General features: G+C 38.7%; 1 protein-coding gene across 4 annotated transcripts in view; it reads left to right on the forward strand.

Moving 5' to 3' along the window:
- The window catches only part of LOC104682723 (40S ribosomal protein S24-like), a 55,856-nt gene that overhangs the window by 12,224 nt on the left and 30,621 nt on the right, over positions 1 to 13,011 (forward strand). For all 4 annotated transcript variants that reach the window (XM_030937259.1, XM_030937258.1, XM_030937257.1 and 1 more), the window contains one exon: positions 2,998 to 3,091. The gene's annotated coding sequence lies outside the window, so the exon portion shown is untranslated. The remainder of the gene's footprint in view (positions 1 to 2,997; positions 3,092 to 13,011) is intronic.

A 13,011-nucleotide genomic window follows, 5' to 3' on the forward strand; every position in this document is an offset into this window, starting at 1 on the left:
TCAGCTCTTTCGTGCATCTTCTGCTGCTGAGCATCCACTGAGTTTCAGCTCAAGATCTCACCTCTTCCATAAAACCTTCCCTGGTCCTTGCATTCCTCAGTGCCTTCTTGTCCCCGTAACTCAAAGAAGTTACTGCTTATGCCTCTCATCTGGCCTGAATCGCATTCTGCATTGTAATTCCTCATTACAGAATTTTTATTGACCTTGGACAATGTAATTTGGTTGGCTTGTGAGTGTATGTGTTGTCTTCTTGATGGGAACCTGGGCACCTGAACAGGGTTCTGCCCCACCCTTCACGGGCTGCCTCCAGGGCCCGACACAGGTTGCTGTGCGTCCCCAGGCCTCAGGGAACTCATGTTGAATTAGCAACTCAACGGCTCACAGAATAGCATCTCTGTACCTTAGAACTACTTGTGATTTTTCTCATCATGAGTCTTGCTTCCAAGAGTTCTCTAACTTATTGGTTGTCAGTGACATTCATTATCATTCAGGCCACAATCATCTTTCAAAAAGAACGACAGCTTTCAGAGGCTTGGCCATATTACATTTTAAAACCAGCCCTTAAAAGCATATATTTCTAGATGCTTTATTATTAATCCAAATTATGTGCAAATGAATGCCATACTTTCCCCTACAAAGGACAGGTTTTTGTTGTTGTTGTTGTTGTTTTGTTTTCCTCTTTTGGCATTACTCAGACCTTGAAGTTGACAAACATCCTTAGGGGATATTGGATATTTGTGGAGAAGGCATAGAAACATTTACATAAAGAGGCAATTCAACCTATATTGAACACCTTTTGGGTGCCAGGAATTGCCCAAGGGACTTTATATAAACTGCACTGTCCAGAGCTTTTTTTCTTCTCTTTTTTTCTGAAGCACATACATTAGAATATTTTGAGGCATTTTATAGCCTCTTGTGGGAGCTTAAAGAGAAAGGAAGAAAACTCATGTCACTTCGTTTTGCAATTAATTACTTCTTCTGGGAAGACTTTGCCTTGTAATTGTAGTATTTATGTATTTATTATTTCTGATTGCTCCTGTCTTGTATTCTCTATTCAGAAGCAAAACTTTGATACAAAGATAGTGCTAATCTTGACTATGTATCTCCAGGTATCTAATCTACTCTCCACAAATAGTATTGAGATGAAATAAAATGTTACTATTAATAGAAGTAAAAATCTATTGAATGCTTGCTGTAAACCAGGCACTCTGCACAGCCCTTTATACACATCGTCTTATTTAATACTCACAGCAATTTTCAGAGGTAGGTACTACTATCGTCTCTGTTTCATAGATACAGAAATTAAGGCTCAGGGCAGCTGAACAACTCCCCAAAGACCATGCAGCTAGTAAGTAAAGAAATTGAGCTTATGCTACACAGAGGATAAAAAGCCTTTCTCCTTGGTTCTCTCCTTGGAGATGGCAAAAGAAGTTGTATTCTCAGCCTGTGATCTTGCTAACCAAGAGATCACAAACTCTTTGGGTCTCAGTTTCTTTATTTATTGAATTGATACTCTAATGCCCACACTGCTATGCTCATCTATCTGTCCATCATTTGTCCATCTTCAAGCATTTAACTTTCACTGCTTTATATTTTGCTTATAGGAGTTACTGATAGCTCTCAAAGAACATAAAGTATGTCACATTCATCTTGATACCTATTCTTGATACATCTTGATATACTCAGCCACTATGCTAAATGCTTTAAATATATTAAGTCATTTATTCCTCATGATACCATAAGAAAGGTATTCTTTTTATCCCCACTTCTTTCAGACTTAAGGAGGTTATTTGACCCCAATCACAATTACATTAATGGTGTCAGATAGATTTGAACATAGATATCTGGCTCCAGAGTCCATGGTCTTAGTTACCGTGCTATACAAGAAAGCAACTTAATTTTCTTCTCAAACCCAGGTGCTGTTTCAGAAGAGATTTTCATATGTGTTTTTATCTCCTTTTTCTCTTTACTCTTTAGCTCTTGTTTTTATTCCATGATCTGCATTTATTTTTGTGTAACTAGAGATGTGATTTTTCACTGCACATTACTTTTAAAATCCCAGATATGAAATCACATATGGAAATTAATTTTAATTTACCATTGTTTTTTTTCTTAGAAACAATATTGGAAGAGAAAAATTTTCCTCTAATTTTCAAGTTTTATGACCTTAAATGTCATCGGTAGCAAAAATGCCACTTTGGCATAATAATAATTTTGAGTAAAAAAATTGTGAAGCTATAGATACCAAAAAAAAAAAAAAAAAAAAGAAGGAGAAGAAGAAGCGCTCTGCCCTCCACCTGTTTTCCTAAAATTAGGAAGTAAATTTGCAAAAATGCACCTCTTCACCTCTGTACCTGGAAAGACGAAAGTTAATCACCTTTAGATCCTTGTCAGCCTGGAGAAGGGATGGTACCAGAAGGGTCTGCAGAATAAACTTTACCAACTACACTTCGTCTACCACTAGCTTTTCATATATTTGCATTTCCACAATTTACTATTCCTAGAGGTTAAAGGTCCCTTTCCTCTGTCTTGTCACTTCTCTTTTTTTTTTTTTTTTTGAGACGGAGTCTCGCTCTGTCGCCCAGGCTGGAGTGCAGTGGCCGAATCTCAGCTCACTGCAAGCTCCGCCTCCCGGGTCCACGCCATTCTCCTGCCTCAGCCTCCCGAGTAGCTGGGACTACAGGCGCCGCCATCTCGCCCGGCTAATTTTTTGTATTTTTTAAGTGGAGACGGGGTTTCACTGTGTTAGCCAGGATGGTCTCGACCTCCTGACCTTGTGATCCGCCCGCCTCGGCCTCCCAAAGTGCTGGGATGACAGGCTTGAGCCACCGCGCCCGGCCTACACTTCTCTAAAAATTTATTGTTCCTTTGCTATGTAAGTCCGAGTTCTAACCAAACCTTTAAGTTACTTATCCCTGAGTTTCTCTCATGTACATATGAGATACACACATTAGTAAACTGTTAGTTCTTTGCTCATTAATCTCTCTTTTGTTGCAGAGCTTCAACTGAGAATCTAGAAGAGAGTAGACAGAAAAGTATTTTTCCCTTCCCTCCAAATGCAAGGATAATCGTACGTGAGTCCAGGAGGAAGGTAAGTAATATTAAAGATACAAGAAGGTAAATAGCTTCAGACTTTGCCTTTTAGACTTTCAGAAAATACGGGTTTAGATGAAAATCAACACAAATCTAGGATAAAGCAATTACAATGAGTGGTAGGTCTCAGATATGCTAATTTTGGTCTCTGCAGGTCATAGAAAACAGAATTAAGACATAGGGACTGAAAAACATTGTTAAGTAAGTCCTTCATCTTTAAAAATGAGAAGTAACAAATAATTTAAGATTCAAACTAAGCAAAACATAATTTTGAAAAATGAACGCTATGACGAAAAAATCAACAGCAGTAAAGCGTCTAAAAAGAGAAAAAAGATTGGTCAGTTAAGCTATTCATTGTGAAAACTTTGAGGTATAACCAAAGAATATCCAAAAGCATTTCTGCCATCAAAACATTACCCTTAAGATTAATATTAAGAAATAAAGGAAACGAAGCCTAAAATATAAACAGATTCATTTTTTAATGTGACTTTTATTATTTACTTAAAAATCTGCAGTCAGAAAACATAAAAAGAACATTCACTAACCAGAGCCAAGTGACTACTCTCCCACAAGTTCTTAACACTTTGCAGTAAATTGTTATAGAAATAACCAATATCTCACACACACACACACACACACACACACACAGAGCACACACACACAGAGCGCACACACACACACAGAGCACACACACACAGAGCACACACACACACAGAGCACACACACACAGAGCACACACACACAGAGCACACACACACACACAGAGCACACACACACAGAGCACACACACACACACACAGAGCACACACACACAGAGCGCACACACACACACACAGAGCACACACACACAGAGCGCACACACACACACACAGAGCACACACACACAGAGCACACACACACACAGAGCACACACACACAGAGCACACACACACACAGAGCACACACACAGAGCACACACACACACAGCACACACACACAGAGCACACACACACAGAGCACACACACACACACAGAGCACACACACAGACACACACACACAGAGCACACACACACACACAGAGCACACACACAGCACACACACACAGAGCACACACATTCTTCCCAGCTTTCTTGCAATTGGTTTGGGATCCATTAGTGAGAGATGTTTTTGTAGCCACAAGTAAACAAATTTAGAAAAGAAAATAGAATAAAATAACATTGAAGCATATGACCTCAAACTAGGGAAGCAATAATATACAAAGTAAAGATAGATGATGATGGATAGGTAAATCATAGATAGATGACAAACAGGTGGGTGGATAGATAGATAGATAGATAGATAGATAGATAGATAGATAGCTACATACATACATACATATATACATACATACAAATATTTCAATTAATGTGTATTCAAAAAAAGATTAATCACAATATTCACTCAGAATATTTAACTGTAGAAAGGTTACATTCCAAGGCCATCAACAGGCCAATACAGGTCTGCAAATGTTTATCTCTGACAAGATGAGTACTGAAATTGAGAGTAAGTCTTTAGAAACTTTTATAGACGTTTGGCAAAGAAATTTCAGGTCTGTTGAATCTAGTGATAAAAAAAGAGCTGCATTTTGTGCCTTTTTAATAATTTTTGTAGTAATTGATTTTTATTCTATTTTATGAAACAATAAGCATTAGAAATTTAAAAAAAATAAAATTATCCTTTTCCCACAGGTAGTTTGAGGAGCATGGAATAAAATTATATTTGGTCTTGGGGAAACTAGGGGTTCTTCCTTCTGTTGTGGTTATAAAAAATATACTTTTAACGGGCCTATCATTTTATTTTTGCAGAGATTGTAATTGCTCACTATCAATGTAAGATAAATTACAGGAGGTGAGTGAACTGAGAGAAAGGAAAAAATACCTTCCTGTTTAGTAGTTACAAGTTAGAACTGTAGGCACAGTGTAACATTAGGAAATACAGCTGCTGGTACACCAGTAGTTTGCCCTTTTGTACAAATAGTCCCAAGGTTATTATTATTTTTTGTATCTATACAGTTTTTCAAAACTTTGTTGTGGACTTCATTCTGTGATTCACAGACATGACAAGATAACTTGTCCTATTAACTTCTGGGCTAAAGCTACCTTTTAGACTAAAGGACAAGGAAAATGTAAGCATCCCTTTTAGGTTTTGGGGAATTCGTGGTATCTGTGACATTAGCCTCACTTTGGTTTTGGTGGCACTTTTCCTGTGCTGCGGTTTGCTGTCCATGTAGGGCAAAGCCGAGCTGGATGTATGTAAGCAAAAGGTGCCCAAGGGTATAAAGAACTAAAATCTTTATGTAAAAACAAAAGAAGATGTAAACCTCAAGCGTCCCTCCACCCATTTACACTTCTTAGCTCCAAACCACAAAGAGAACAAAAAGGTACTTTCTCAGACTTGTTTGTTTGTCACGTTTTCTGAGAAAAGTCATGGTTAACTCTTAAATGCACTGTCCTGGCCTTACTCTTAGATGTTGATCTTTTCAAAAAATTGATAACAGTTGACTGCTCTTAGAGAGCATCTACCTTGCCCCCCCCAAACCATATCCCTGTTTCTTGGTCCACTGGTCCTATGACCAGCCTTGAAGTACGGTACCTGTAATGTACAAAATCTTTGCAATTGTCAAGGCTACTTCACGTTTAGACCAACCTTCGTGGTAGCAACACATACTTTTTTTTTTCTCACCTCTATAACCTCTAAGAAGAAGTTTTTGTAAAATTAGGGCACAGTTCGTTTTGCTGCCAGGCAGTTGTCTCTCCAGAATTCCTTCACGTGGACTGTGTCTATGGCTGAAAGTATACGGTTAATGTGAAATTCAACGCCGCAGATGACACTCACCTTGAAAAGGAACTCAGAATAGAAATGATATTAACGTGTCCTCTAGGTGTTAAATAGAACAGCTGGAAAAGAGTTGAAATTATCATTGACTGAGCCCCATTTTTGAGCCCCATTTTCCGTTGATCTGGAGCCGGCGTGTCCATTAAGGTTGTTGGAAGGACCTAAGAACACCTGTAGCCAGATTTGCTAAAATTGACATCATCTGCTAACAGAGGGTAGGCCAAGACGCTGCCTAGATTCCTGTTCCTCATAGAGTAGAAGTAATCTGCCAATTTTAAAACAGAAAAACTTAGGAGAGAAAATATGAAGAGTCCTAAAACCCCCATGTTTCTTTGTTTTGTTTTGTTCTGTTTTTTGAGGTGGAGCCTTGCTCTCTTACCCAGCCTGGAGTGCAGTGGCGCAATCTCTCCTTACTGCAACTTCTGCCTTCCGAGTTCAAGCAATTCTCCTGCTTCAGCCTCCCAAGTAGCTGGGACTACAGGCACCCACCACCATGCCCAGCTAATTTTTTTTTTTTTGTATTTTTATTTTTATTTTTGTATTTTGTATTTTTAGTAGAAACAGGGTTTCACCACATTGGCCAGGCTAGTCTCGAGCTCCTGACCTCAGGTGATCTGCCCACCTCAGCCTCCCAAAGTGCTGGAATTACAGGCATGAGCCACTGCAACTGACCCTAAAAACCCATATTAATGTTAATATTTTAAAAGATAAGGAAAAAGATGAGTTACAGTTATCTTTCAAATGAGTTTAAAAGAGGAAGAGTTTAAAAGCATATATTACACATAATAGATACATAAAAAGGGAACTCTAGGAATAGCAACAGTAAACTTGTCAGATAAAAAGGAAAATCCAACATGTGTCAGAAATAACCATTTATTGTGGACATCCTAGTGGTTTCTATTAAAAAAGATCTCCTCTAAATTTCAAAATAAAATACAATAAATTGTAGCCTACAAAGATATGTTTACAAAGTAAAAACAAGCGCACAATACAAAGTAGTAGTATTAAATGAGTAATCACCCAGCAAAAAGAATATTAATTTATGTTATTACTATTACTAAGGAAATGCTAACACAATAAACTCACCGTCAAACTAAAATACATACTAAATAAATATTTAAAGCCATTAGAAGAGGGAAGGAAGACAACAACACAAAATCGCAAATAAAACAATGAAAAGATAAAATAAAATAAATTTTTGATAAAATAGCAGTAATATTAAGAGTGCTTTGGAAAAAAATAGTGAAATTTATGCATTTGAATTTAAACAATTTATCAAACACTGAGAAATATGTTAATAAAATTTGGAGTAAAAAACTAAGAAACCCAGCAATTTACTTGTGTTTATATAATATTTGTTATTTTATTCAGTCTTCAATGATTTAAACCAGTGTCCAAATCTCCTAGGAAATTGAGACCTTCAGTGAGATGGAGGGTAGGTCCTGTTCACGTTTCAGTTACCTATATAATAAGTGTTCTGTAAATGTTTTTAAATGAAAGAGAATGTTGAGAGAGTTCTAGGTTATAGGAAAAGAAAAAGAGATTTAAAACAATACAAAAAGTAAATAATTACTTAAAAATAAAACTACCTTACTTTGGCATATTTACTGGACAATTTTTCCAAACACTGAAAAAGAGATAGGGAAGATAAAAATGAAGTATTATTTTTTGAGAGATAAGTGCTAGGCACCATGCTCAGAGCATTACATTAAAAGAGGAGAGAGAGAGAGAGAGAGAGAGAGAAAGACAGAGAGAGAGAGAGAGAGAGAGAGAGAGAGGTGAAAATTATAACAGAAGACACTGATTTATCAATGTTTGTGAGCAATAAAATTATGACACTAGAAAATAGGATAAAAGTAAATACTAAAACAAATTAAGCTCTTTCTGTTGTAGAATCTAAGGAAACCCCAAGCATTGCAGTTACATTCTTAAATACTAGTGACAGCTAGAGTGTGAAATGAATGGATTCCATTTCTGGCAGCAAAAACTGAGTACCTACAAATCAATGCATTAAGAAAGAGATGTTTTTTAAACACACATATACCCCACCCTAAATGTACAAGAACACACCCATCAGTGGAGAGGGAAAGCCTCTATGAGATTGAAAAGGCTTTAAAATACCTACATTATTCTAAGTAGCAACCCATGTCAGTGGTATTATTTCTGAGTCCTGTCAACCCCCATCCACACTCCATCTTAACTGCCACCACTAGATTGAATTATCCTAAAATAGAAACCTTATGATACATCCAAAGGTCTAAAACCTCTTCATCCCCCAAACTCCACCCTTGCCATAGCACAGAAAAGATCAAATTCCAAAGTCATACAAGTGGCCCCATCCATTCTCGATGTATCTCTACTTACTTTTTAAGAAATTCATAATTATTAAGTTTTTGTTGTTATTTATGGCAGTAAGAACATTTACCATAGAACCTGTCCTTTTAACAAATTTGTAAGTGTATAGTATCGTTAACCATAGGCATGATGTTGTACAGCCAATCTCTAGAACATATTTTTCTTGCATAATTGAAACTTCATGTATATTGAACAGTAACTCCCCATTTCATCCTCCTTCCAGCCCCTGGAAGCCACCTTTCCACTCTCTGCTTCTATGAGATTATTTTAGGTATTCGTGTAAGTCAAATCATACCGTATCTTTCCTTCTGTGACTAGTTTATCTCACTTAGCAAAATGTCCTTCAGGTTCACCCATGTTGTTGCACTTACTTTTTATATTCATTTTCTGTTATCCTCAAAGTTGCTCATTTATTGACCTCCAATGTCAGTGTCATAGGCTCCCCAACCCTGCACTTTTTTATTTATGTGTCTTTTCATGAAGCTTTTCTACATTTTTGCAATTTGGATTACTTATCCTTTCATCACAGGGCATTTAGTCTTGTATGCTGCCATTTATTGAAACTTTATACTTCATTTTGACATTTCTTGTTGGCTTTGTTTATACTGCAATTTACAAGTCTGTGTGTTTCTGTCTGAAGTTTCCAATTAGGTTCAACACATGTCTTACACCACATTTATATCTCCCATAGTATTTAGTACAGTGTCTTACATGTAGTAATTGTGCAGTAAATACGGTTTAATCGATTGAATGGTTGTAAACTCCTTGAGGGAACATTTTATTTGGTTTACTATCCCCAAAGCCTGGGAAGTACTTGACATATAGTAAATGCTCAGTAAATATTGTGTTGTGCGTGAGGAGAAACCAAAAGAGGAAATTAGATGATTCTGCTAAGACCATACATTGCTGAATACAGGGGTCAATTCTCAGTTCTCTTCTTACTTGACCTAAATGCTTTTGATCCAGCTGATGGCTTCTTCCTACTAAAAATGCTTCCTTTGCTAGATTGCCAGCATATTCCTTGTCTTGGTTTTTCTCCTGTGTCACTGACTGTTCCTTCTCAGTCTAATTTGCCAACTTTTTGTCTTCTCCCAGTTGCTTTCTCTGCAATGTGTTAGGGGTCAGTCAGTCTTCTTCTCTTCTCATAACTACATTCACTCCCTAGGGGATCTCATTAGTTCATGATTTTAAAAATCCCACGTGTTGGCCGGGCGCGGTGGCTCAAGCCTGTAATCCCAGCACTTTGGGAGGCCGAGATGGGTGGATCACGAGGTCAGGAGATCGAGACCATCCTGGCTAACATGGTGAAACCCCGTCTCTACTAAAAAATACAGAAAACTAGCCGGGCGAGGTGGCGGGCGCCTGTAGTCCCAGCTACTCGGGAGGCTGAGGCAGGAGAATGGCGTGAACCCGGGAGGCGGAGCTTGCAGTGAGCTGAGATCCGGCCACTGCACTCCAGCCTGGGCGGCAGAGTGAGACTCCGTCTCAAAAAAAAAGAAAAAAAAAAAAAAAAAAAAGAAAATCCCACGTGTTGCTGACTCCCGTATTTACACCTTCAACATTGACACCTTTGCCAGCTCCAAAGCTATGGTGTCCTATTGCCTACTTGATGTTTCTACTGAGATGGCCAACACCGTTTCTAATGAATAGACCCCTGGTCTTCCTCCTTGAGCCTGCCCTCCAACAGTATCCTCCATCTCAGTTCAAAATGGAAACATCCTTTTCTAGTATCTCGAACATTATTGGCAATCTCATTCTCTTATGTCTCAATCCATGAGGAAACACTGTTGTGCTCTACTTTCAAAATATTTACAGACAGCAACACCTTCTCACCTCCCACCCCTCTACCTGTCCAACCTGAAACATAACCATTGTTTATGGGAATTGTTACCAAAGTATCCACGGTTTATTCCCCACATGGCAGCCAGAGGGGTCCTTTTAGAATGGAAGTCAGATCATGTCACTCCTCTTTCATAACCCCAGAACAGCTCTCTCTTTCACTCAAAGCAAAACTCAATGTTGTTACAAGAAAACATCCAATTGAACTTCCCAAATCCTCTCCGACTTCATCTCCTGCTAATTTCCCTCTTGCTCACATTCCTCTAGCTACGATGTTCCCCTTTTCATTTATTTTAGTCATCTATTGCTCCATAATAAGCCACCCCAGAATTCAGTGGCTTAAAATGATTTGTTATGTTCTCTGTTGGGTCTGTGGATTGACTGACTTCAACTTGGGCATTTGTGCTTTAAGACTTCTTGTGTGGTTACAGTCTAGTGTCAGCTAAGTCTCAAGTCATCTGAAGGATCCGTGGGCTGACATCCACAGTAGCTTGCTCACTCCAGTGACTGACAGTTGATGCTGAGAGCTAAGCTGGGATTGTGGACCAGAGTACCTACATACCTCTGGCCGTGGCCTTTCCACATGCCTTGGGCTTCTCATAGCACAGCAGCTATGGCATTCAGTGTTCTGAGGGTCAGAGTCCCAAGAGCAAGTGTTACAGGAGGCAAGAAGTAGAAGTTACCAAGCCAGTTAAAGACTATGCTTGGAACTGGCCCATCAACACTTCTGCAATATTCTACTGGTTAAAGCAGTTACCAGACCTGCCAGAATTTGAGGGCATGGAGTAATAAACTCCACTTCCTCATGGTAACATGGCAAGGTCACATTGCAAAGGAGCACGTGGGATAGAAGATATTATCAGGGAAGTCTTTGGAAAATACAGTCCGTCATCCTATTCTTAAAACACAACAGCTGCACTCTCACCTCAGTGCTTGCACTAGCCTTTCCCTCTGCCTAGAATGCTTTTCTCTTGATATAAGTATGTTTTGCTTCCTCACAGCTTTCTAGTCTTTGCTCTCTCACTTACTTCAACTCTGCTATTATAACACCTTCTCAATGAGCTCTTCCTGGACCACTCTACTGAACATGACACATAAACAGTCTCCTTGGTGACCAAGGGCTCATTATTACCCATGAACTTTGGCTTGACCAAACTTCAGCCAGATTTCTCCCCTCCCTGCAGGCCCCTATGTTTTGACTTGCCCTCAAGTTTAAATAAGCACTAAGCACCTCAGGTGCAGAATATCCTCCTCAACACTCATTCCGAGAATCAGCCAACCACAAAGAAAAACAATTTCTCTGCTGAAGCAACCTGATTTTGCCACCTTCTTACCCTACCCTCTTGCCTTTTGCCCCAACAAACTTCCCTGCCAGTTTTACCTCTCCCCTTCTCCAAAAGATGTGTCCCCTTCTGTTTGATTTTGAGGCACTTGAGATTTCTGAGATGGAAGCATTCTCCCTGCTGTTTAAGTTTCCATTTACCTAAGTCTGCATTGATTTGGATTGAACACCTAGCACTCTCAATACTGTTTACCCTACCCCCGTTTTTCACATTACACATTACCTTTTACGTACTAAATGTCGTCTCTATTTAACTTCAACTATTTATTATGTTTATTGTCTGTCGCCTTCCATTAGGATATAAACTGCCTGACAGCAGGATGCCTTTCTGTTTCATCTACTGAATTCCCATCACCTACTACAAACATGATAAGTGCTCAAAAAGCCCTCGTGAATCTAATGGATAAACTTATTCTTACCTGTGATGTGATAAGAGCAGTTTTCGTCTAATACATAGATACAGAATAAAGAAATATTTGTTACTGGTTCTGCCAGGATCTCATTCTCCACTCCAGTTAACTGAATCTCTGACATGTTCCTTGAGCTTGTTTTAAATTCTTGTTTTAATCATCTAACTCCTGTAATACTGTCCTATTCTTTTTAGCCCTTCCTAACTTCCTTTCCTCTGCCCTTCAACTCAGCTCAGAAACTGGGGCCTCATGATTTGTGGACAGTTGTCCCTGATGCTGTTAACTCACAGGCTTTTCAATCATTTCCTCTGAGTAGATTCCAGTGCTTTTCTGTTGAACTCAGATCCCAGCTGTACCAGCCACCTGTCTAGCCCTTCCCTATCAGATCCCAGGTATACCAGCCATCTCTCCACCCCAGCTTTCCCTCCTTCCTTGGGCAGGTACCATTCCTGTTTCTGACACCTCCAATCATCCATGTCCCACTTTAGTGAACAAAGTGCCTTATAACCACATCCTAGACAGAAGAAAAGAAGAATCATTGCTTCATGATCATGCATAGGTAATATTTGTGGAGTGAATTTGTGTCAAAAAGATCTGGAGGCACAGTGGTTTAACATTCTAAGTTATTCCCCTATTCCAAGGACTTCGGCAAAGGGAGGGGAAAGAATCAAAAGTTTTATGATGATCATAATGAGTTTCAGGTCATGACCACATAATTCACCTTGTTATTACACACTTCTGATCCTTTAAGTAAAATACCAGAGCCCCAGTAAAACGAATGAGATACCAGTGCCTAAGGATTTCACCCAAGCATCGCTAATTAAGGGTTATCTTCAAATGCATTCAAGCTACATAAGTCTCTTGAGTTTGCATAATTGAGCTGGAAATCAGTTGAAGGAAATTTATGGGATTTTTAGCCCAGGAGAGAAAGCAAGAAAGTTGGAAAACTCAAAACCATGGGGAAACAAAACAAACACACACACACACACACAAAAACTTCCTTCACATTGAAAAATGAAGGTTTTGTTTCTGACAATTTTTTTGATGTAAAAAAAAAAAAAGATGTATAAAAGATGTATCTTTTATATCCTCTTTGTCTTGTTTTCCAATTTTTAGAC

Source organism: Rhinopithecus roxellana, chromosome 9 (assembly GCF_007565055.1).
Source record: "Rhinopithecus roxellana isolate Shanxi Qingling chromosome 9, ASM756505v1, whole genome shotgun sequence".
NCBI lineage: Eukaryota > Metazoa > Chordata > Mammalia > Primates > Cercopithecidae > Rhinopithecus > Rhinopithecus roxellana.